We start from the raw sequence: 23,640 nt of genomic DNA on the forward strand, positions 1-23,640 counted from the left end.
GAAAACTCTCTCACGAGATTCATGTTAGTAGATCCAAATATAATATCATCAACATAAATTTGTACTAATATCAAGTGCTTTCCTTGACGTTTAATGAAGAGAGTTGTGTCAACCTTTCCCCTTGAGTAACCTTGATCAAGTAAAAATTTACTTAGTCGCTCATACCAAGCTCTAGGAGCTTGTTTGAGACCATATAAAGCCCTTTTTAGTTTGTAAACGTGATCGGGTTACTCATGAGATTCAAAACCCGAAGGTTGTGCGACGTAGACCTCTTCATTTATGTAACCGTTAAGGAACGCACTCTTAACATCCATTTGGAATAGTTTAACGTCTTTCGCACAAGCGAAGGCAAGGAGAAGGCGTATAGCCTCGAGTCGGGAAACTGGCGCATAAGTTTCCTCATAGTCGATGCTTTCCTCTTGGTTATACCCTTGCGCTACTAAACGCGCCTTGTTACGGGTTATTACCTCATTTTCGTCCAACTTGTTCCTAAACACCCATCGGGTGCCGATTACTCGATGATCTCGCGGAGGAGGGACAAGGTCCCAAACCTCATTTCTAGTGAACTGATTTAGTTCCTCCTACATTGACAAAAACCAGTGTTCATCGAGTAGGGCTTCTTTAGGGTTTTTAGGTTCCATTTGTGAAACAAAAGCGAAGTGATAACAGAAATTACTTAGCTTCGATCGAGTTGTAACACCTTTTGAGATATCTCCAAGAATGTTGTCAATTGGATGGTCTTTGGGAGACTTCCAAGCATGAGGGAGATCATCGTTTGAAGGCGGATGAGCTACCTCGGTTTCCTCATGGTGTACATCTATATCCTCCTCAACTTTGACTTTGTCGGGTTGATCAATCCCCGGCTCGGCACCCTTGAGTATGTCTTTCGTAGATGTACCTGCACCATGAACAACACTACCCTTTCCGACGTTTCTCGGATAGGATTCGTCAAAAGTGACATGTACAGACTCTTCCACAACAAGTAATCGTTTATTATATATTCTATATGCTTTACTCGATTGAGAGTATCCGAGGAAGATACCTTCGTCGGCCTTGGAATCGAATTTGCCCAAGTTTTCCTTTCCATTATTTAATACAAAATATTTGCAACTGAAAACATGTAAGTGAGAAACATTTGGCTTTCGCCCTTTTAAAAGCTCATACGGTGTTTTATTTAGAATGGGGCGAATGTGCACCCTATTCAAAACATAACACGCCATACTAATGGCGTCGGCCCAAAAATATTTTGGTAAACCACTTTCGTTAATCATTGTTCTTCCCAATTCTTCCAAAATTCGATTTTTACACTCCACAACCCCATTTTGTTGAGGAGTACGTGGAGCGGAGAAGTTATGATCGATACCATGGTTACCGCAATATTCTTCAAATGAATGGTTTTCGAACTCACCCCCATGGTCGCTTCTAATTGAAACAATGTTTGTATTTAATTTATTTTGGGAAAGCTTAGCAAACAATTCAAAGGCGGCGAACGTATCGCTCTTGCTTACTAAAAAGATAGTCCAACAAAATCTAGAAAAATCGTCCACTATTACGAAACCGTAATAATTTCCTCCTAGACTTTTAATCCTAGACGGCCCAAATAAGTCCATATGAAGAAGTTCGAGAGGTCTCGTTGTTGAAATGATATTTTTGGATTCAAATGAGATCCTCGTTTGCTTCCCTTTTTGACAAGCATCACAAAGGTGATCCTTGGTGAACTTTATTTTAGGGAGACCTAGGACTAGATCTTTTGAGACTACTTTATTTAGTAAGTCAAAGTTAACATGTGCTAAACGCCTATGCCATAACCATGATTCTTCACTCATTGTTACAAGTCATTTGTCACACTTGTTAACGATACTTCGTTCAAGTCTAACATATAGACATTATTCACTCGCAGGCCATTAAACATACTCTTCTTATCATCATTATGTACAATTTTGCAACAATCTTTTGAAAACGATATATTGTATCCTTTGTCACATAATTGACTGATGCTAAGTAGATTGTGTTTAAGACCTTCGACCAGCAATACATCAGAAATAGTAGTGGAAGAAGGGTTACCTACACTACCTTTACCTAATATTGCTCCACGGTTGTTGTCACCATAGGTTACATATCCTTTCTTCTTAGCCACGAAGTCAATGAAGAGTGATATGTCTCCTGACATGTGCCTTGAGCATCCACTGTCGAGGACCCATCTTCTCTCGGTGGTCTCGAGGCATTGTACCTATGGAAATGCAATTAACACGAGAAGGTACCCAATGGCTTATTGGGTCCTGAATGGTGAGTAACGAAATGGTTGCATTTGGGCAGCCATTGATAAATGCCTTTAGCAACTAAGAATCTCTTAAACCTGCATTTAGCAATGGAGTGGCCTTTCTTGCAACAATAAAGACAAGAGAAATTTACATTTTGATTGCCTTTGCTATATTCATCCTTTATAACATATTTATATTTTTGATATGGATTAATCATACTTTTTCGAAAGTTTGATTTATCGATTGCAAAGGTAATCTTGGGCTCAAGAGCCTTGTCAAGTTTGGTCTTTAGGTTTCTTACTTCACCTTGCCAAATATAACAAGTATCACACCCAAAGTTAATCATCCTATTTCTAAGGTCCTCACAACTTGCTTTTGTGCTTTCTACTATAGAAGCTTTGAGTGCCTCAAGTTTCCTTTCAGATTCTCGAATTTTTTATTCCAAGTGGGTAAAAATTTGGTTATTTGAGGCAAGCCTTTTAAAGGCCCCTTTAGCTTCACAGTGTAAAGTATCAAAAGCAGCTTGTAATTCATGATGAGACATACTAGAGGATTTTTCATATTTACATGTCGTACCTGTTTCTTTTTGTTCTTTTGATGAGCAGAGAGGCATATGTTTATAGCTTCATCTTCATCACTAGAACTTTCATCATCGGAGGAGTCGCTATCGCTTTCCCAAGCTATGTATGCTCTCCTTAGCTTTGATGATTTCTTGTGTGATTTGTATGATTCCTTTTCCTTTGCATTCTTGTTCATCGGACAGTCCGGTTTGTAATGACCAGGCTTTCCACAAGTGTAGCACGACCCTCTAGTCTTTTTACCTTTTGAGTCATCATCTTTAAAGTACCTCGATTGTTTCCAGAAGTTTACCAAGTTCTTCTCGGAATGTTGGATGCCGTTCTTTCTCACGTAACGGTTGTAACGTTTAATGAACAACCCCATATCTTCGCTCTTGTCCTCTTCTTCTTCGTCGCTTGAGGAATAATCACTTTGCTCTTTTGCTTGAGACTTCGAGGAGGAAGTCTTAAGAGCTATTGATTTCTTTTCACTCACCTTTGTTTTGTCCTTCTTTTCTTTCTTTTCGTGTTGTTCCAGGCCCAAGAGTACTTGTTCATGCTCTTGTAGTTTGCCAAATAATGTTATCAAGTCTAATATGGTAAGATCATTTGCTTCTTTGATGGTGGTCACTTTCGGCTGCCATTCCCTGTTAAAACATCTCAAGATCTTATTAGTAGCAACATCATTGGAAACCGGCCTACCTAGTGAATGTAATCGATTGATAAGATGAGTAAATCTCTTTTGCATGTCAGCAATGGTTTCCCCTTGCTCCATGAAAAAGAGATCAAACTCTTGTGTTAGTGTGTTGATTCTTGCCAACTTAACATCGTTCGTCCCCTCATGGGCAATTTGTAGTGAATCCCACATGGCCTTAGCAGTAGGACAATGGGATACACGATAGTATTCATCTACACCTAATGAGGAGATTAGGATATTTTTGGCTTCCCAATCATAATTGTATTTCTTTTCATCATCATCGGTCCATTGTGCTTCGGGCTTTGGCACTAATTCATCATTCTCATTAGTCATGGTTATTTCAATTGGACCATTGAGAATAACGTTCCATATTTTTCTATCTATGGAATTTATGTGCACCCGCATACAGTCTTTCCAATAACTATAATTTTCACCATTGAAAACGGGAGCTCTATTATAAGCCCTTTTAGGTTCGTTAGCCATTTTCTATCAAAGTTATATTTTGAAGCACGGAGTGAACCAGGCTCTGATACCACTTGTTAGACTATGGCACGGATCTAGAAGGGGGGGGGGGGTTGAATAGATCCCAATTAAAATTTGAGTCGGCGCTACCAATTTAAAAATTGGTTTTGAAAATTTGTTTTAAGTGCGGAAGTGGCCGAGGAAAATATAGTCTAAAACGAACTGTTATTGGAAAACCGGATATGCGTCAAGCCTATGGATTAGTGATAATGTAGAATACGAATCACTACACTAGTCACACTATCAATGATTTGTTTCACTTACTAGGATTCCTAGTTCCAATGATTCAAAGAGCAAACCAAACTAGATACACAACTAAGATAATTTTGGTTTAGGCAAATTATCAAACACTTGGTGTGCAAAAAACACTCCAAGTGATATTTATGTTGAGTAAGGATTTCAATCAGTCTAGTACAATATTTTATTGTACTTTGGATTCAAAAATAGAGTTTTAACTTCTTACTCAATTAATATCAAGGTTTGATAAAAGTGCTTATACAAAAATCACTTATTTTTAAGCCAAAACAAATATGCTGAAAAATAGAGAACGCAAAGATTTAATGAGGCAGTTCCCCCGCCGTCCTCGCTTCGGGGTACGTCTGCCCTCAATTATAAAACTAGAATTGAGATGATTTAATAGATATCACCTGTTGAGTAGAACCGTTTATACAAGGATTGCAAAGCAAATATACAACAGAACTCTCAAGACGTTGAATGTTGCTTCCACTCCTTATTCCTTGATTCAAGGTGAATCAAGTCCTTCGATTGTTGTTGATAGACCTCTGATTCCAGCCCCTTTGTTGAATAACCCTCAGTTCTTCAAACCCTCGTCCCGGCTGACCTCAACTACAACAAATCGAACCCGAAATCTTCCCTTCAATATCACTGAATCCGCTACTAGATTGACGAAGACTTCCTCTTCTCAATCACCTTCGCTCAGCTGAAAATTGATGAAGAATTCGTCCAAAAACCCCCAAAATCAAACCAGTCTTGGAGGACAAAACCCTAAAGGTTTTATTCAAGAAAAAACCTGTCACAAGCTTCAACCCGAACCGGATTCCCCAATCTCGGCTTCGAACCTTATCACCTTTAACCAATCACAAAGCACTTCAAAAATGGTTGTGTATAGTTGATGTGTTGTGAGATGGTGAAGATGAAGATGAAGAATCTTGGACACCTATTTCACTTTTTCTTGTTCTTTGAACACTTGAATCAAATTGTCAAAATGTTAGTTGATACAAATAACTAAACTTCTATTTATAGTAACAAACCAACCAACCCACTTAACAGCTTTTCAAACAGAGTGGGAAATACTTAAAAACAGAATTTGCGCACGAACGGTCGATCATAGCAGGTCTATGCGTCGACACATAGCCTGCAGTTTTGGACAGACTGAAAAACACAATAGTATGCGTCGATCATAGGTCGGCGTGCGCTGACCCCAGCGGTCGACTCAAGCCTTTTGTGCGCTGACCCGTGGGAAATGCACTAAGCTATGCGCTGACCCGTGGTTCATGCGCTGACCCTTGCGGTCGACTCAAACCCTGCAAATCTGTAAAAATTCATATTTTTGTGGTTTTCATGCATTTTGTCATGACCACATTTTATCCACATATGTTGTATGAAATATAACAGTTTAGATGAGCATAGAAAAGGATATGATAGGTGATATGTTGCATTTGTTTTGTAGAGGTGGAATCGACAATGCCGATTCATCCATGGTGGTAATTTGTCATCATCGAAACCTATGATCGTATGTTGTATGACAGTTTGCCCTTACAGGGTTTATAGGACCTGTGATCATGTTGTACTGGCTATGAAGTCTGTAGAAACCTACAGAGATGTAAGTCTTTGATGCATGAGTTTGGAAAGGTGATACAAGGGATGACACATTGGTCCTGCATCCTTCAAGCCACAAGCAAGATCACAACATGAGCCTCACAAAAAAAAAACATACTTGGCAACCTACCATATGCTGAACTGGGGGAAGGATCCAACATAGCAGGCATTGCAAGACTAAGTGAGTAGCAGCATTGCACCTTCATCACAGTGAAATCAAAAGCTACCATGGCTAATCCTAGTTTGAACATGATATGCCAAATCCATGCTGCAATAAAAGAAACAAGTGAGGGCAAAGAATTGAGTGCAAGCAGTGGGATTAAACTTGTGAAGTGTTGAACCAAATCATGAGCAAAGGAAAACATTCATCTATTCATCAGTCCAAAGCACAAAGCCTAAGTCACTTAAAAGCAACCTGCAACATGAGCAACAGGTCACTAAAATTAACCCAACATAACTTCAGTCTATTTCCAACCTACAACATGAGCAACAGGTCACTAAAATTAACCCAACATAACTTCAGTCTATTTCCAACCTGCAACATGAGCAACAGATCACTAAAATTAACCCAACATAACTTCAGTTTATTTCTAACTTGCAATAGCCTGTCTAATTCCAAGTTCACTCATTCGCTAATAAACTTAAACTAACATAACTAACTGAGTTTCTCATTCACTAACCAACTGAGTTTTCAGTTAACGCAGTGAGTCAGATCCAACTAACTCCTAACCATATCTAAATGACTTTAAACCTAAATCCAAAGCTACCAAAATTCCAAGCCTCACTTCTATTTAAGAGATCCATCACTCACATTTTTAGACCCCTTGAATTTTGCTTGAAGCTGTACTCTCTCTCTATTGCAATCTCTTACCTCACCCTACTCAAAGCTCTTTTTCTCCTAGAAGCCACTGAATCTTCACATCGAAGCTTCAATTTGCTTGAGCTAAGCCACTGCATCCTCATTTTCATCGTTTTCTAGTTCAGAAGAAGAAGAAGGATACGAAAGAAGAAGAAGAAGAAAGTGAATCAAGTGCAGAAACTCACCGGTGGATTTTTCCGATCATCTTCTTTGGTATGTCATTTTCTCTTCCATGTCATTTTCTTGCTTTGAGCTCACCAGAATGTAGCGTCTAAGGTAGGAAGTAGAAGCCCCATAGTGTTAGATGTTAATTCGCGCCATGCGCCATTTAATTTGAGATTTGAAGGTTAGGGTTCTTCCATGTTTAAGCTCGATTCAACCAACTCTGTGATTGTTTCCCAATTCCATTCCCATATTCATGTTTAGCATACAGTGGCACATCCAATGGTGGTGGTAGTTAGGTGTAGGCCACTATCGGCGCCGGTGACGGATGTCGGTGCGGTGATTTATAGTGAACGGACAGTGAGAGAGAGTTAGCGCCATTGAATTTCCATTCAAACCTGTTAACTTGGACAAGTCAACAGGGAGAGGTTTTGGCTTAGTATTGGTAAGGCCCATAGAATTACTCTTTTCACACCATGTATTAATGATACACCTCCCCACTGGCTATTGGAAGAAACGAATTGGGCTTAACCAAGCCCACTGGTATCTTTGTTGTTTCACCCTTACATTTCTAGCATGCACCCCCCTGAGCGTTTGAATTGGAATTTGGCTTAGACGCGGCCCATGCCTATTTTTGTTTCACACACCCCCATTTTGGAACGTATTTCATGTGCAAAAACATTGTATTGGACTCATCCTGCAGCCCATTAGCCAAATGTTGTAAACACCTATTTCCCAATTCACACCTCCATTTAATTTCTTTTTTCTTTCACTTTCTTAATTGTTTTTTTACAATTTGATTAGATTAATTAGGAAAATATTAGATTAATTAGGTTAGTAATTGACAATTCGGAATTAAACCTTGATTATTAGCTGATCAGTCACCAGTTATGCTAGGTATTTCACTATTTAACCGTAAATAAGTCAGGTAAACTGCGTAAACTTAAGCATTTTTAGTTAGATATAAGCTCAATTCTGTAATATAGAGTGTGTTGTTACTTATGAGTTTCTTGAGGATATTTTACACTTTTGGGTATGTTAGCAGGTCAAAAACTAGTTTGGAAGCTCAGGGAATCAAACGTCAGATGCGAAATTGAGCCAGAGTAAGAAAACGGAAGAAAAAATCAATTCTTGGAGAACCTGCTTTCCATACGCGTATGGCCTTACATGATACACGTATGGACCTTCCCAGTACGCGTATGAGACTGGGCAATACGCGTATGAGACTGGGCAATACGCGTATGAAGCCCAAAATCAGGAAAAGTCCAACTGAATAGCTATTTAGAGGGGAGAACACGATTTTCCAGGGGTTGGACAATTTTGGAGAAAAAAGAGACGCGTTTGAGCCCTGGAGACTCTACGATTATCAGAGGATTCATATGTTCAAGAGTTTTCCGACGATTGAAGATTGATTCCTCAAGAAATTCTGTAATGACAACAATGTTCATCTTTGTTTTTATTTCTATTATGAGTAGCTAGACTCCCAATTGCTAGGGGGGTGACCCTGATTCTGAATGTGACAGATTTTATGTTTATGAGTGCATTGACTATTTCTTCTTCTCCATTGATTTGTTCATATTACCGTTCTTTATGCTTTATTCGTCGGACCAACGAATGATGATTAATATGAATAGTTTAAGCTGGACAGCGATTATTCATTGATCTGTATAAGAACTTTGGATAGTAAAAATAACCTAGGACTAGGGATTTTCTATCTGACCGGTAATTCTTGATATTTGAATGCTTGAGTATGAACTTAATTATTTATGGACATAGCAATTAGGTTACATAATCAAATGTCTTTTCACTAAGGAATTAGGAATAGATACCCTTGAGGACCGGAATTAATTGGACAGGATTATTGTCTAAGCCTTCATAAATTATATCTGTTACAGGAAGTTTCATTCGCCGAACCCTAGCAATCTTCTCTCATTTGTCTCTCGTTCAACCTTTTTACTTGTTTTATTTATTTGCAATTGGTAGTATAATTACTCACAACACAAAAACCAAAGGCTTTTGTCTAATTGAAACAATCTATAAACTCTGTATCGTCAAGCAGTCCTTGAGATCGACAAACGGAGAATTTCCCTTTTATTACTACAGTGAGAAAAATAGTACACTTGCTATTTTCCCATCATTAGCATATTAGGATTTTCATTAGGATATTAGGATTTAATTAGAACTTTTTATTAGAATTTAATTAGGACTTTTGGTTAAATTATAATTAGAGACAATTAACCTTTGATTGAACTTAGAACAATACCATTTTTTACATTAGGATTTAATCCACTTTAGGTCATGGTTAGAATTTGACATATTTGGTAAATGACCAATTTGCCCTTATGGACTTTATTTTGTTATTTTAATGATAGAATGACATGATCCCATTAGGATTAGAATTTTTCTTTAGGATTTAATCAACTTTAGGCCATGCTTAGAATTTGACATATTTGGTAAATGACCAATTTGCCCTTATGGACTTTGCTTTGTTATTTTAGTGATAGAATGACATGATCCCATTAGAATTAGAATGTGACATAGGACTCTAATCATTTCCTTACAATTGTAGGACTTATACATACGGTTTTTAATCAATATTTTGACCAATATGTATATGTTCCCTTAGGGCTTCTAAATTAGAATTTTCAATCAATTTTAATAAATCAATACATGATCCCTTAAGATAGTTTCTAATCATTACTAACTTCTAGATTAGGACTAACCTAATTCCCTAAAACCAAAACAAAACCCATGGTTAAATTGATCAAAAGCAATTTGGATCAATTAAATCCTTTGAACTTATATAATCCCATAGTCTAATTTGAGTGACCAAAAGACCCTTGGTCACTTAATAAGACTTTTCTTCCAAACTGTGGAGCTGAAGACCTCAAGACAAGATCTTCAATTAAGGCATCCTCAGTCATACCAAGCAGCGAATTATTCAAGCACATCAAAGGTGGAAACTACAAAAAAACTTGTTAAATCAAGGTTAGAAGTGTGTGGCACGAGCCTTAAGTAATGCAAAAAGAGTGGGACTGGAGTATTCCTACCCCCATTCTGAGTATCTTTGGGTATGGGACGTATGATCCAACGCTCATTGTATTCACCTCTATTCATAGACTTTAGCACAATTCTAATCATACGATTGACAAGTCTCTCTTCACAAAGCAAAAGCAACAAAGCAAAAACAACAAGCAAGGATAACGTCAACAACTTATCAGTCATGAATCAAGTTGTACGATACGAGCCTTAAGTAATGGAGAAGGAATGAGACTGAAGTATTCCTACCCCCATTCTGAGTATCTTTGGGTATGGGACGTATGACTCAGTGCTCATCGTATTCACCTCTATTCATAGACTTTAGTGCATTTCGAATCTAACGATTGATAAAGTTTTCTTCAATACAAGAAACAACTACAAAGATTCTTATCTCTCCACATGGAAGTTAAGACGAGAGTTACATGCCATGAGCCTTAAGTAGTAAAGAAGGAATGAGACTGGAGCTTTCCTACACTCATTCTGGATATCTTTGGGTGCGAGACGTTTGGCTCCTTGCTTATCGTATCCACCTTTACTCATAGACTTTAGTGTGATTCTCATCCAGTAACTATCAAGTCTACCCATTCTCATCACTTTAATTTAATCATTCAATCTCTCTTTTGCCTCCATCATTTTGTTTTCAGCCCTAGTAGGAAGAACTACGAAAGCTCTGATTTCCTTATTGCACTATAAGAATAGGTAGGCAGGAGAACCCAATTTCTTCGCGAGCTACCCTATTTATCAATCTACCTTCTCTATGCCATCAATCATTCTCCATTCATTCAATCATACCATCTTTTTGAGATCAATCATACTTCTCCTTGGACTCCTTATCTATCCTTTTAGGATGTCTTAACGACAGTCCACCTCATCAATTGAGAGTTGTTTTAGCAAAAAATCTCAAACACTTAAGTCAGTATTTCTTTTTGGCTTTACCTTATAGTGGCTGCCTGCTGGTCCACGTATTGGTAAATGCCTACCTTGTTATTCGATTAAGAGTCTATCTCTCTCTTGGATCCAAGATACTGTCCTGATTTGATCTTAAATTGTTGATTCCCCAGCAAGTGATACAGTACTCATTGCACTCCAGTACTGCAATCCTTCCTTGAAGATGTGTTTGTCTTATGAGTCCCTGTTGCTTAGAAAAATATCTCTCCCTCTATTCTCGTTGTCCCGAACTATGATTGCTCTGACTTTCTCATTGCACAATGAGAATACATAGGCACGAGGATACGAATCCTTGGCGAGCATACTTCTAATTATTCCTCTTTCGCCTTAGGGCATCATTCATATATTTCACTATTCATTACCTACCTTCGATCATAAATCGTTCACCCAGTGACATACTATTTCTTCGACATTGAAATATACTTTCTTTGGGATCCCATATACATCCTTTTAGGATGCCTAACAAATAGTCCGCATTTCCACCAAGAGTTGTTTGGACCTTAACCCAAACATTTAATTCCTTCTTTTTAGCTAACACCCTGTAGCGGTTAAAGTTGTTTCCCTCTATGGTAGAAATCTCATTTCTCTTATTGATTCCAATATAATTTCACCTTTCGGTTTTAAACAATACTTCTTTAGCCACTTATTTTCAAATACCCAATTATGTGACTTTGATTGCTTCATTCCATTCATCTCCATAATACCTTCATAATCTACCTTGATTCACTCCACGTGATATACCTATTCTTTGAGCCAAATACACTATACCTTTGTGCTCCATCTTGTACCTCCTTGTGAACCAAGAGCTATTTGGCCCTTAACCCAATTACCTAATTCATTATTTTTTTAGTTGTTCCAATACAGTGATACAAGCGTCGTAGGTCCTCACTTGTTGGTTCATACCTGTTTACTCTTGGGTTCACGTTTTCACCCTGGTTGGAGTTCAAACAACATTATCCTTTGGTTCACACCATACTTTGATCACAATTTCTTTTCATCTCCCACCACTAGTTCTTCAAACTACGGGGCTCTAAATTCCTAATTGCATTATGAGGATACGTAGGCATGAGGGCCCTAATCCTCACCTAGAACTTTATCTATTTCTCTTCCTTTCCACATTCTTTTGCGTGTAATCTTTAGTTAACACCTATTCGAGCGAGAACAATCAAAATGGCTCCCATGGAGTACCATGGATGTTTGAGATGCTAATACCTTCCCCTTGCATAACCGACTTCTTAGATAAAAAAATAGCAGAAGTATTATCACATAGAATAGGAATATTACTCTCAGATATCTGGCAATCTTCCAACTGACTCTTCATCCATAGTATTTGAGTGCTACATCCATAAGTTGCAATATATTCAGCTTCGACTGTTGAAAGCACAATTGTTGACTGTCTCTTGCTGGACCATGAGAGCAGGTTATCTCCCAGAAATTGGAAACTTCCAGACATACTTTTCCTTTCTATTCTGTCTCCAGCATAGTCAGCATCACAATCTCCTACTAATTTCTTTTCACTTGATTTTCTATAAAACAAATCAAGGTTAGTAGTACCTTTTAGATACCTAAAGATTCTCTTAACAACAATTAAGTGAGTTTCCCTAGGATCTGATTGGAAGCGAGCACACAAGTAATCATTGAATAAAATATCAGATCTAGAAGTGGTTAGATACAAAAGAGAGCCTATCATACCTCTGAATAGCTTCTGCCTGCATTGACTAAGCAAAATCCTTGCACAACGATGCATTAGCAGAACCAAAAATAATATCATCAACATAAATTTGTACAACCAGAATATCATTCTTAAAGGTTTTGCAAAAGAGAGTTGTGTCCACTTTCCCTATGGTAAAATTATTTTCCAAAAGGAAGTTACTTAGTATATCATACCAAGCTCTAGGAGCTTGCTTCAGACCATATAATGCTTTTTTCAGTTTATTAACAAAATCAGGATTTTGAGAAATTTCAAAACCAGGAGTTTGATGCACATATACTTCTTCATAAATATATCCATTTAAGAATGCACTCTTAACATCCATTTAATAAAGGATGATTTTATGATTGACTGCAAATGAAATTAAAATATGAATGGACTCTAACCTGGCTATTGAAGCAAAGGTTTTTGTATAGTCTATACCTGCTTGCTGACTATAACCTTGTGCTAGCAGTCGAGCCTTATTTCTGACAACCTCGCCTTTCTCATTGAGCTTGTTTCTGAAGACCCATCTGGTTCCAATGCCATGGAAACCCTTTGGTTTCTAAACAAGATCCCAAACATCGTTTCTGGTGAATTGATCCAATTCTTCCTGCTGATGACACTGAAATTCACCGTATTTTCGACTCCGATTTCACATGCATTTTAGTTGTTTTATTGTTATTTTGTTATGTTATTACTATGTTTTTCTTTGTTTTCAGGTTTGCAGTCTAATCGGAGCCCCGATCAAGAAAAGGAGCGAAAATGAGCTAAAAAGCCAAAGAATCAGCATTTTACACTTATGGCTCCCACTGTGGCGGGCGCCATGGGTCCAGCCATAACGTGTCCCATTTTCAACCTCTCTTCAACTGACACGCCTCCCACGATCTCCACTTGGGCGCTGCAATTTCCTCCTGTGGCGGGCGCCATGATGTTGTGGCGGGCGCCCCAAGAACAAAATGGTTCCCTCTCATTTTCAAACTTAGGGGCATCCTTGTAATTTCCATTTTTTTCCGAGCCTATAAATAGAGCCTTGATTCCATTTGTTTCCTCATCCAAACTTAGTTACAACTAGGCATATATCAGTATTGTGTAAAAGTGGTAATCGCTTCACATCGGAGTGTTGCCACACTGTGTAATCGAGTTTGGAGCACTTTGGAAGGAAGTTTAATCCTGCCGCCATTTTCATTTCTGTTACGCACTTTATTCGGCCCTCCGATTGAAGCAGGTTTTATTGTTTTACCTTTGTCTACTTTACTTTCCCGCACTATCTTTATTTTGTTTACTTTTCCGCACTGCCTTTATTTTGTTTACTTTCCCGCACTCGCACTTTACTTTGTTTATTTCTCGCACTGCACTACTTTCCTTTATTTCTTACACCGCACTACTTTTATTTATTTTCCGCACTCGCACTACTTTTATTTACTTTCCTGCACTCGCACTTATTACCTTTTTTAAAGTCTTCTATTTATCCGTTTTTATGATAAAAATTAAAATGCATTTTTACTTTACCATGTCTGGCTAAACCTATAAAGGTTAGAATGTAAGGATCGTAATTGAACCGATAATCCGTACAATTGTTCGTAGAAACACTTAAGGGCTATTTTGACTTTCAACTTATGTTTTCCCGCACTTAATTTCCGTTGGGTAAGATTGAAAGTCGTCCGACGTCTGTTTAAACTTAGTTGTTTTTTTAACTATTTCAAATACAACAAAAGCGCTTTGTTTAGTTCATTAGGAGTTTTTAACTTAAAAAGAAAAGTGATTTTAAAATTATTTTCGGACGCGTTTATAAGTTTAGAGTCTGGTTCGTGAGAACCTCTTTTGGTTAGGAAATCCAGATCAAAATAATTTTCAACTTAGTCAAGACACTATATTTTTTAAAAATAGGTTTACTACTCTAACGCAATACGCACCTTTTTATAAGTGACAATAAGAGGGTTTGATTAGGGAGTACAAATCGGTTCTGAATACGCGAAAGCGACAGTTCCCGTTAAATTGGTTCTTTTCAAAGTAGGAAACACCACCCATAAGTAATTCTATTAGCAAGTACTTGGATTATTAATTGATTATGTGAATTACATTCGAACCTGTCTTTATTAATTGAATTTAATTTAATACTTTATTTTTCATTGTGCACTCTTAAAAACCATGTTTCGATTACCTTAGATAACCACCGTAACAATACATAACGATAGATTAACATTTGGTCTCTGTGGATTCGACAATCTTTTATATTACTCTGACGCGTTCGTATACTTGCAAAAAACACGCATCAAGTTTTTGGCGCCGTTGCCGGGGACCAATTTCGTCAAATTTTGTACCATGTTGTTATATCGTTTAGACTTAGGTTGTTACCTACCGGTCAATGTGAAGGATTCGTAGCACCGAAAGCTTAGTAGATCCTCTGGCGGAACCTGAACGTTACGCTCGCGCATGTTTATTTTTCCATAGAATTAGGAGAGCTATGGCCAAAGATCAACATCAAAGACCTCTTAAGGATTTCGCCCAACCATCCAACGAAGAACCTAGTTCTAGTATAGTAAACCCAACCATCCCAGCTAATAATTTTGAATTTAAACCCTCCCTGTTGCAACTAGTGCAATAGAGACAATTTGCAGGTCTTGCTACTGAGAACCCAAACCAATATTTAAAAATCTTTCTCCAATTAGCAGACACTTTTAAAACCAATGGAGCTTCTCCTGAGGCAATCCGTTTAAGATTATTCCCTTTCTCCCTCAGAGATAAAGCCCTATCATGGTTAGATTCCCTTCCACCCAATTCCATAACAACTTGGGAAAACCTTAGAAAAGTATTCCTTGCTAGATACTTTCCCCCAAGTAAGACCGCCATTATTCGAAACCAAATAACCAGATTTACCCAGAACCAAGGAGAATCGTTATTCGAAGCTTGGGAGAGATATAAAGAGCTGTTAAGAGCATGCCCACATCATGGTTTAGAAAATTGGTTAATCATTCAGACCTTTTATAATGGACTTCACTATAACACTAAGATGACCATCGACGTTGCCGCAGGTGGCGCACTGATGAACAAACCTTATCCTGAAGCTAGTGCCCTCATCGAAGATATGGCTCAAAACCATCAATCATGGGGAGTTGAACAAGTGACATTTGAGAAGAAGGAAACCCAAGGAGGGGTACATGAGTTAAGCTCTATAGACATGATGCAAGCTAAAATGGACGCGTTAGCCATCAAGGTTGAGCATATGTGTATAAACCCGAATACTGCAGCTGCAGTTTCGTCGGATTGTGAGATATATGGAACCAAAGGACACCAATCTGCAGAATGCAGTCTCTTCAACGAAACCAACTCTGAGCAAGTGAACTACGCCCAAGGGAACCCATATTCGAATACCTAGAACCTTGGATGGAGGAATCACCAGAACTTCTCCTATAAGAACAATAACCCTATCCAAAATACTGCACCTCCGAGTCAACCAGGTTATCAAGCCACAAGACCAAATCAACCTATGCAACCTGTGCCACCAAAGTCGAGCCTTGAGAAAATTGTGGAAAATTTCATCACTGCTCAAACCCAACAAAACAAAGAGTTCATGAACCAGAACATTCACGTTAACGAACTGATTACCCAGTTAGGAACCAAGGTTGACCAAATAATTACTCACAATAAGAGGCTTGAAACCCAGATCTCTCAGGTAGCCTTAAACCAAGCCTCCCAGACTACACCTGGAGGACAGTTCCCTGGACAACCTCAACAGAATCCGAGAGGACAAGCCAATGCCATTATCCTACAAAGTGGGACCGCTTATGATGAGCCATTTAACCCAAGATTGAGTGAACCCAAACCTTCTAAGGAATATACCGAACCCACGGACAAAGTGAAGGAACCAGAGGAATCTGAAAAACAGGAAGGTCAAGAAAAAGGAGAAGAACCTAAAGACAAAACTTATGTACCACCCCCGCCATACAAACCACCGATACCATATCCGTAAAGACTCAAACAGACCCAGATCAATAACCAGTATCAGAAATTCATTAAGGTTATAGAAAAACTTCACGTAGAAATCCCTTTCACAGAAGCCATCACCCAAATACCTTCTTATGCAAAGTTTCTTAAAGACATCCTTACCAACAAACGTAGACTCGACGATTCGAAGCCCTTGGAATGCAATTCTATTTCCGAGAATAAGTTAGCCAAAAAAGATAAAGATCCTGGAAATTTCTCCATTCCTTGTATTTTGGGAAGTCATGTCATCGAAAAAGCTTTTCTAGACTTAGGAGCTAGTGTGAGCTTAATGCCTTTAGCAGTTTGTGAGAGGTTAAACTTAGGAGAATTACAGCCTACTAAGATGTCACTTCAATTAGCCGATAGATCTGTTAAGCATCTGATAGGCATATTAGAAGATGTCCCTGTTAGGATAGGTCAGTTATTTATCCCTACTGATTTTATTGTCATGGACATTAAAGAGGATAATGATATACCAATCCTTCTGGGTAGACCATTCTTATCAACTGCAGAAGCCATAATAGATGTCAAGAGAGGGAAGTTGACCTTTGAGGTAGGTGACGAGAAGATAGAATTTATACTTTCAAAATTTCTTATGGCACCTGTGATGGGAGACGCATGTTATGCCATAGATATCATTGATGAATGCGTAAGGGAAATAGAACAAGAAGAAATCATAAAAACAATTAAGTTACCATCAACTCTCATACTGGAAGATGATAACTTTAGGAATCCCTACATCGATGATAACCTTTACGAATGTTTATCCCTTACCCCAGATTCGATGCCGTTCCCTAAGAAACCAACCTTAGAACTTAAGGAACTGCCTAAGAACCTGAGATATGAGTTCCTTGATGAAGATATGAACCGTCCAGTTATAGTCAGTGCTACCTTGAGCCAAGAGGAAACAGACCAACTCTTAGATGTTTTACGAAGATATCACTCAGCCTTAGGATATAATATCTCTGATCGGAAAGGTATAAGCCCATCCGTATGCATGCATCGGATTTTGTTCAAAGAAGATTCAAAGCCCTCCAGAGAACATCAGAGAAGAATAAACCCTATAATGAGTGATGTTGTTAAAAGAGAAGTTCTTAAGTTACTTGAGGCACGTATAATCTATCAGATCTCGGATAGTAAGTGGGTGAGCCCTGTGCATGTAGTACCTAAAAAGGGAGGAATCACAGTAGTGCAAAACGATAAAGGCGAACATGTAGTAAAACGGATAGAAGGAGGATGACGGATGTGCATAGACTACAAAAAGTTAAATAAAGCAACCAGGAAGGATCATTTCCCTTTACAATTTATAGACCAGATGTTGGAGCGTCTAGCGAGACACTCTCGCTTTTGCTATCTAGATGGATACTCTGGATTCTTCCAAATACCTATCCATCCAGAAGATCAAGAGAAAACTACCTTTACATGCCCTTATGGAACTTTTGCCTACAGACGAATGCCATTCGGACTCTGTAATGCCCCAACTACTTTCCAACGCTGCATGATGTCAATCTTTGTAGATTACTTAGATAGTATCATGGAAGTATTTATGAATTATTTCTCGGTTTGCGGATTCGATTCCCAAAATTGTCTTGCTAACCTTGAGAAAATCCTGGAGAGATGCGTGGAGGTGAACCTTGTGCTAAACTGGGAAAAGTGTCATTTCATGGTCACCGAAGGGGTTGTTTTAGGACATATAGTTTCCGAAAAAAGGTATTGAGGTAGATAGAGCTAAGATAGAAGTCATAGAGAATCTAAAACCACCCAAAACTATCAGAGAAGTCTGAAGTTTCCTTGGACATGCTGGATTCTACCGACGTTTTATCAAAGACTTCTCTAAAATAACTAAACCTTTAACTGGCCTTTTAATGAAAGATGCTGAATTCATTTTCGATGAAAAATGTAATGAAGCATTTAATGTTTTAAAGGAAGCGTTGATTTCAGCACCCATTATGCAACCCCCTGATTGGTCAGAACCTTTTGAGATAATGTGCGACGCTAGTGACTATGCCGTTGGAGCCGTTCTAGGACAAAGGAAAGATAAAAAATTACAAGTGATTTATTATGCCAGTAGAACCCTAGACGCCGCCCAACTTAACTACGCAACAACTGAAAAGGAACTACTAACTGTAGTTTTTGCTATAGACAAATTCATATCTTATCTAGTAGGAGCTAAAATTATAGTTTACACCGATCATGCTGCCATTCGTTACCTAGTAAGTAAAAAAGATGCCAAGCCCAGGTTACTCTGATGGATTCTGTTACTACAAGAGTTTGATTTAGATATCTGAGATAAAAAAGGCATTGAAAATGTAGTAGCTGATCACCTTTCTAGGCTAGAACACCTGAAACCAGACTTCGTACCCATAAATGATGATTTTGCCTATGATAGACTGATAGCTAAACTAGAAACCATTGAAGATGATGGCCTAGGCCCTCATGAGCACTTCCAAAAATCCTTAGCTATAAGTAACGTGCCATGGTATGCAGACTTTGTTAATTATCTAGCTGCTGATATCATACCCGCTGATCTTGACTACCACCGGAAGAAGAAGTTCTTTAACGATGTAAGAAACTTTTATTGGGACGAACCGCTCCTTTTCAAAAGGGGTAAAGACGAAATTTTTCGCCGTTGCGTTCTAGAAGAGGAGGTAAAAAGTATAATTGAGCATTGTCACTCTGCACCCTATGGTGGACATGCGAGCACCTCTAAGACATACACCAAGATTCTTCAAGCTGGCCTGTTCTGGCCTACCATGTGGCGCGATGTCCATGCTTGCATTGTCAAATGTGATAGATGCCAACGCACGGGAAATATTTCAAGACGTGGCAAAATGCCTCTAAGAAACATTCAAGATTCGATGTTTGGGGTATAGATTTCATGGGACCTTTCCCACCATCCTTAGGAAACAAGTATATCTTAGTAGCTATGGACTACGTGTCTAAGTGGATTGAAGCTATAGCTGCACCAACAAACGACACTAGAGTGGTGATCAAGTTATTTAAAAACTATATATTCCCCGGATTTGGAACACCCTGTTTAGTCAAAAGCGATGGAGGATCGCACTTCATATCGAGAATATTTGATAAACTTTTAAGCAAATATGGAGTTAGGCATAGAGTAGCAACACCATACCACCCACAGACTAGTGGTCAAGTAGAAGTATCCAATAGGGAGATAAAACAAATTCTAGAAAAAATTGTTTCTATATCTAGAAAAGACTGGTCTCAGAAGCTCCAAGAAGCATTATGGGCCTACAAAACTGCTTTCAAAACCCCTATAGGAACAACTCCCTACCAACTAGTCTATGGAAAATCATGTCATTTACCTTTTGAATTAGAGCATAAGGCCTATTGGGCCATTAAAACTTTGAATTTGGATTACCTGACCACTGGTGAAAAACGTATCCTTGACATCCACAAACTGGAAGAGCTCAGGCCATCTGCCTGCGAGAATGCCAAAATATACAAAGAGAGAACCAAAGCTTGGCATGACAAAACAATTGTGAAAAAAGATTTCAATATAGGCGACCCTGTTCTCCTGTTCAATTCTAGGTTACGACTTTTCCTTGGGAAACTGCGTTGAAGATGGACTGGCCCTTTCAAAGTATCTAAGATTCTGAGATCCGGAGCTGTAGAAATCAAGAACGAAACATCTAGTCCATTTATTGTAAATGGGCAAAGAATGAAGCTCTATGAAGGAGGAGACATTCCAACAGACTACTCCAGCCACACTCTGATAGATCCACCAACTCCTACGACAGATGTATAAGTTTCGATCGTCAAGCTAACGACGTTAAACAAGCGCCGCTTGGGAGGCAACCCATGGTTTTCTTATCTTATTTTACTTTTTCTGAATTTATTTACTTTATTTTATTTTTAATCATATTCTCGTCAGGACTAAATATCATTTGCAATGTTTGTGTTTTCAGGATCCTTTTCCCTAACCTTTGCAAGATGCAGAACTTTGATGACATGCACGTGGCATTCAGAGATGACGCCCAGAGGGAGCGTTACATAGTTCTCTTCCAGCGCCCTATGGCACCTACACGCTATCCGGACCAGGATTGCATGGACGCCCTAGGCATTGAGCCGAGCATCAAATTCCTGTGCCACCAACTCCAATGCGATGAATTCGCTGATGACATGAACAACACCTACAGGAACCTAACTTTAGAGTTCCTCAGCTCGTTTGCTTATGATCCTTACTCCGGACCAGATGGACATACTGTTTTTAGGCTATTCGGGACTGAGTACTCATTCAGCCAGAAGGAGTTCGGTGACTTATTAGGTTTACAGACTACCCCCGACACTATCCCTGAGACGCCGATGGGATACTTTATGAGTAGGGAAATGGAGAAATTCTGGAGCGATATCTCTGGTGGAGGGAGTCAGAATCCTTCCACTCAGTTGTCCCAGGTTATCCATAACCCTGCTACGAGGTATTTCCAGATAATACTGGCGCATTTTTTTCTTGAAAGACCAGATGCTGAGACTTTGCTGAGTGATGAGAAGATATTTTTGTTATTCTGTGCATCCCAGTCACGCCCTGTGGCATGTGGGAATTTTCTGCTGTGTGGCCTTAGCAGTGTTGCCAGATCATCCAAGGGAATTATTCATGTAGGAGGGATTGTCACGCAGATTACCATTACCTTAGGCCTGTCCCGCAAGCTGCTCCATCTCAGGATTTCTATGGCTATACTACTATGGATATCAATTTATGCTCGACCAGAGGATTGATAAGGAGTGCCTCTTTCAATCCCAGATAGTTCAGATTGTTGATTGATAGCAAGACGATACACTACTTTACACTGCCAGACCCGATGATGACCAATGTTTATGACCCAGCTAACTGGAGTATTGCTTTGGAAGGTCATGGAGAGACTATTGAGGAGCCTAGATCCCCTCCTGTTGCTGATTATACTCCTACGCCGCTTTCACCCAGGATTACTGTGATCTCTAATAATTTATCTTTGCAGCCCCCAGATGTCCACACGCAGATTGTCGAGTGTCGCAGAGAGACTGCCAAGCTTAGGCAGGAGATGGCTGACCTTACTTTACAGATTGAGGTATCCGATCTTACACATGCTACTGAGGCTGATTATTTATATCGAGAGATAACAGAGCTTCGTCAGGAGATAGTCGTACTTCGTGGATCCAGTAAGGCAGAGGAGCCCCCTGCTGTTTGAGTTTACTGTCTCGTTTACCTTTTCTTATTTATGCTTATATTATTTTTCGCATTTCCCAGACTTATTTTATATTATCGCATTTGGTACATTTTCAAATTATATTAGCACTTTGATATTTCCATATATATATATATTATTTATGCTTCTAACTCTTATTAATTCGGTCCCGTTTATGATTGCTCATAGTGCATGAGATATATTATCTATTACCGTCAGAACGTAGATAACATACTCGCATGGAAGATTATCCACAACCGGTTACTGGCTTAATAAAGGATGAATCAACCGAAAAGAAAGGGCATCGGGATACCAACTACTAGGTATAAAATGATGGCCAATCAAAGGGAGAAACGATCATTACCGACAAACGGCAAATGAAATATGACCCGTTGGGGGTGCATTGGCAAAGGCAATGATCCGGGAGATATATCACCGATTACCGGGAGATGTACTCAAAAAGGGTGAAGGACGATCAATACTGAATATTGGATAAAGATAACCGTCAAGGAGGGGATTACATCTACCAGATACTGGGTAAAAAACCACGGAAGAGTAACCGTCATCGGTTAGGATGAACAAAAAGGTTAACTCTGCAAAAGAGGATAAAAATAGGGTTTACGACTACCGGTATAAAGGTAGAAAAATCACAGACTCCGTCGTGGAGAAGATGGATAATTACTGGTTATTGAGCAATCATTCATCTGAACCACAGGGAATTGCAGGGAAAAGACACGAGAAGCTGATCTAGGATCAAACTAGAGAGGCACGATGAAACAAGACTTGTCCCTATGAGGATATAACTCAATAGGGAATTCCATCCCAATATATGTGTTGGGAGGAAATAGAAACAACCATCATCCACGAGGATATAACTCGGTGGGGGAATTCCATCCCAATATATGTGTTGGGAGGAAACAGAAACAACCATCATCCACGAGGATATAACTCGGTGGGGAATTCCATCCCAATATATGTGTTGGGAGGAAACAAAAACAACCATCATCCACGAGGATATAACTCGGTGGGGAATATGGAAGAAAGGATAAACACTTTCTGCTTATGGGGCTGACTCTATATGGGGAGATCAGACACAAACATCTGCTTTGGGGAAACATTACCAACCAGCAGGGGATAACAAACAAAGATATATGGCAAAGGATGCAACATGAATATCTGAATGTTAAAATTATGCATATATGTGTGGTTTATGTATGATGAATGCTGACAAACAGACATTTCTAACACAACCAGGTTCAATGAACGATGAACAAACATCCGGTACTACATCTCAAGAGAGAAAGCCAGGCCCAGTGGAAAAAATATCCAATCTGATGAGGGGCAAGAGATACCAGGAAATAAAGATCTCTGCAGGGGAATGCATATCAGCCATTCCAACTAGGGATAAGATCATCGCACAGATGAACTCCATCGTAGCAGCAATTCTACCGGGGAAAATTATTAGAGGAGGGGATGGATCTCTGGAGAACAATCATCAATCAGAAACTTTCAAAGATCACCAAATACTGCCCTACCAAAGAGATCACATCTGCTGAGGAGGAAAGATCACTACTCTGTTAAAGGAAGGAGGGATGAATATCTTCACCAAACACTCTGCTCGGGAGAAAAACTACAAAAGGCTCCGGAGGAAGAGGACACATGCATGCCAGGAATATGAACAAATGTCTTACCCTGTTGAGAATCATACCGTCTTTGGGAGAGCACTGAAGACATCCCCAGTATCCTTTTATCATTGTGAATGTTCACTTTGTTTAAAAACAAGTTAGGAAAAATTTAAAGAACAATGATATTTCTCAATTAAAACATGCAAAACATTTGTTGAATAGAAACAAATAAGAGTGCAAATAATTGGATAAAGGCTCAAATTTATTTGAT

The 23,640-nt window shown here is 38.9% G+C and overlaps 1 non-coding gene across 1 annotated transcript; it reads right to left on the minus strand.

The window, feature by feature from the left end:
- Positions 1–15,425: 15,425 nt before the first annotated feature.
- LOC127109992 (small nucleolar RNA R71) lies at positions 15,426–15,532 on the minus strand. Its single transcript, XR_007797232.1, has one exon. It is a non-coding gene; the product is annotated as a small nucleolar RNA R71 (small nucleolar RNA).
- Positions 15,533–23,640: the final 8,108 nt, after the last annotated feature.

The sequence above is a fragment of the Lathyrus oleraceus genome, chromosome 7 (genome assembly GCF_024323335.1).
Source record: "Lathyrus oleraceus cultivar Zhongwan6 chromosome 7, CAAS_Psat_ZW6_1.0, whole genome shotgun sequence".
NCBI lineage: Eukaryota > Viridiplantae > Streptophyta > Magnoliopsida > Fabales > Fabaceae > Lathyrus > Lathyrus oleraceus.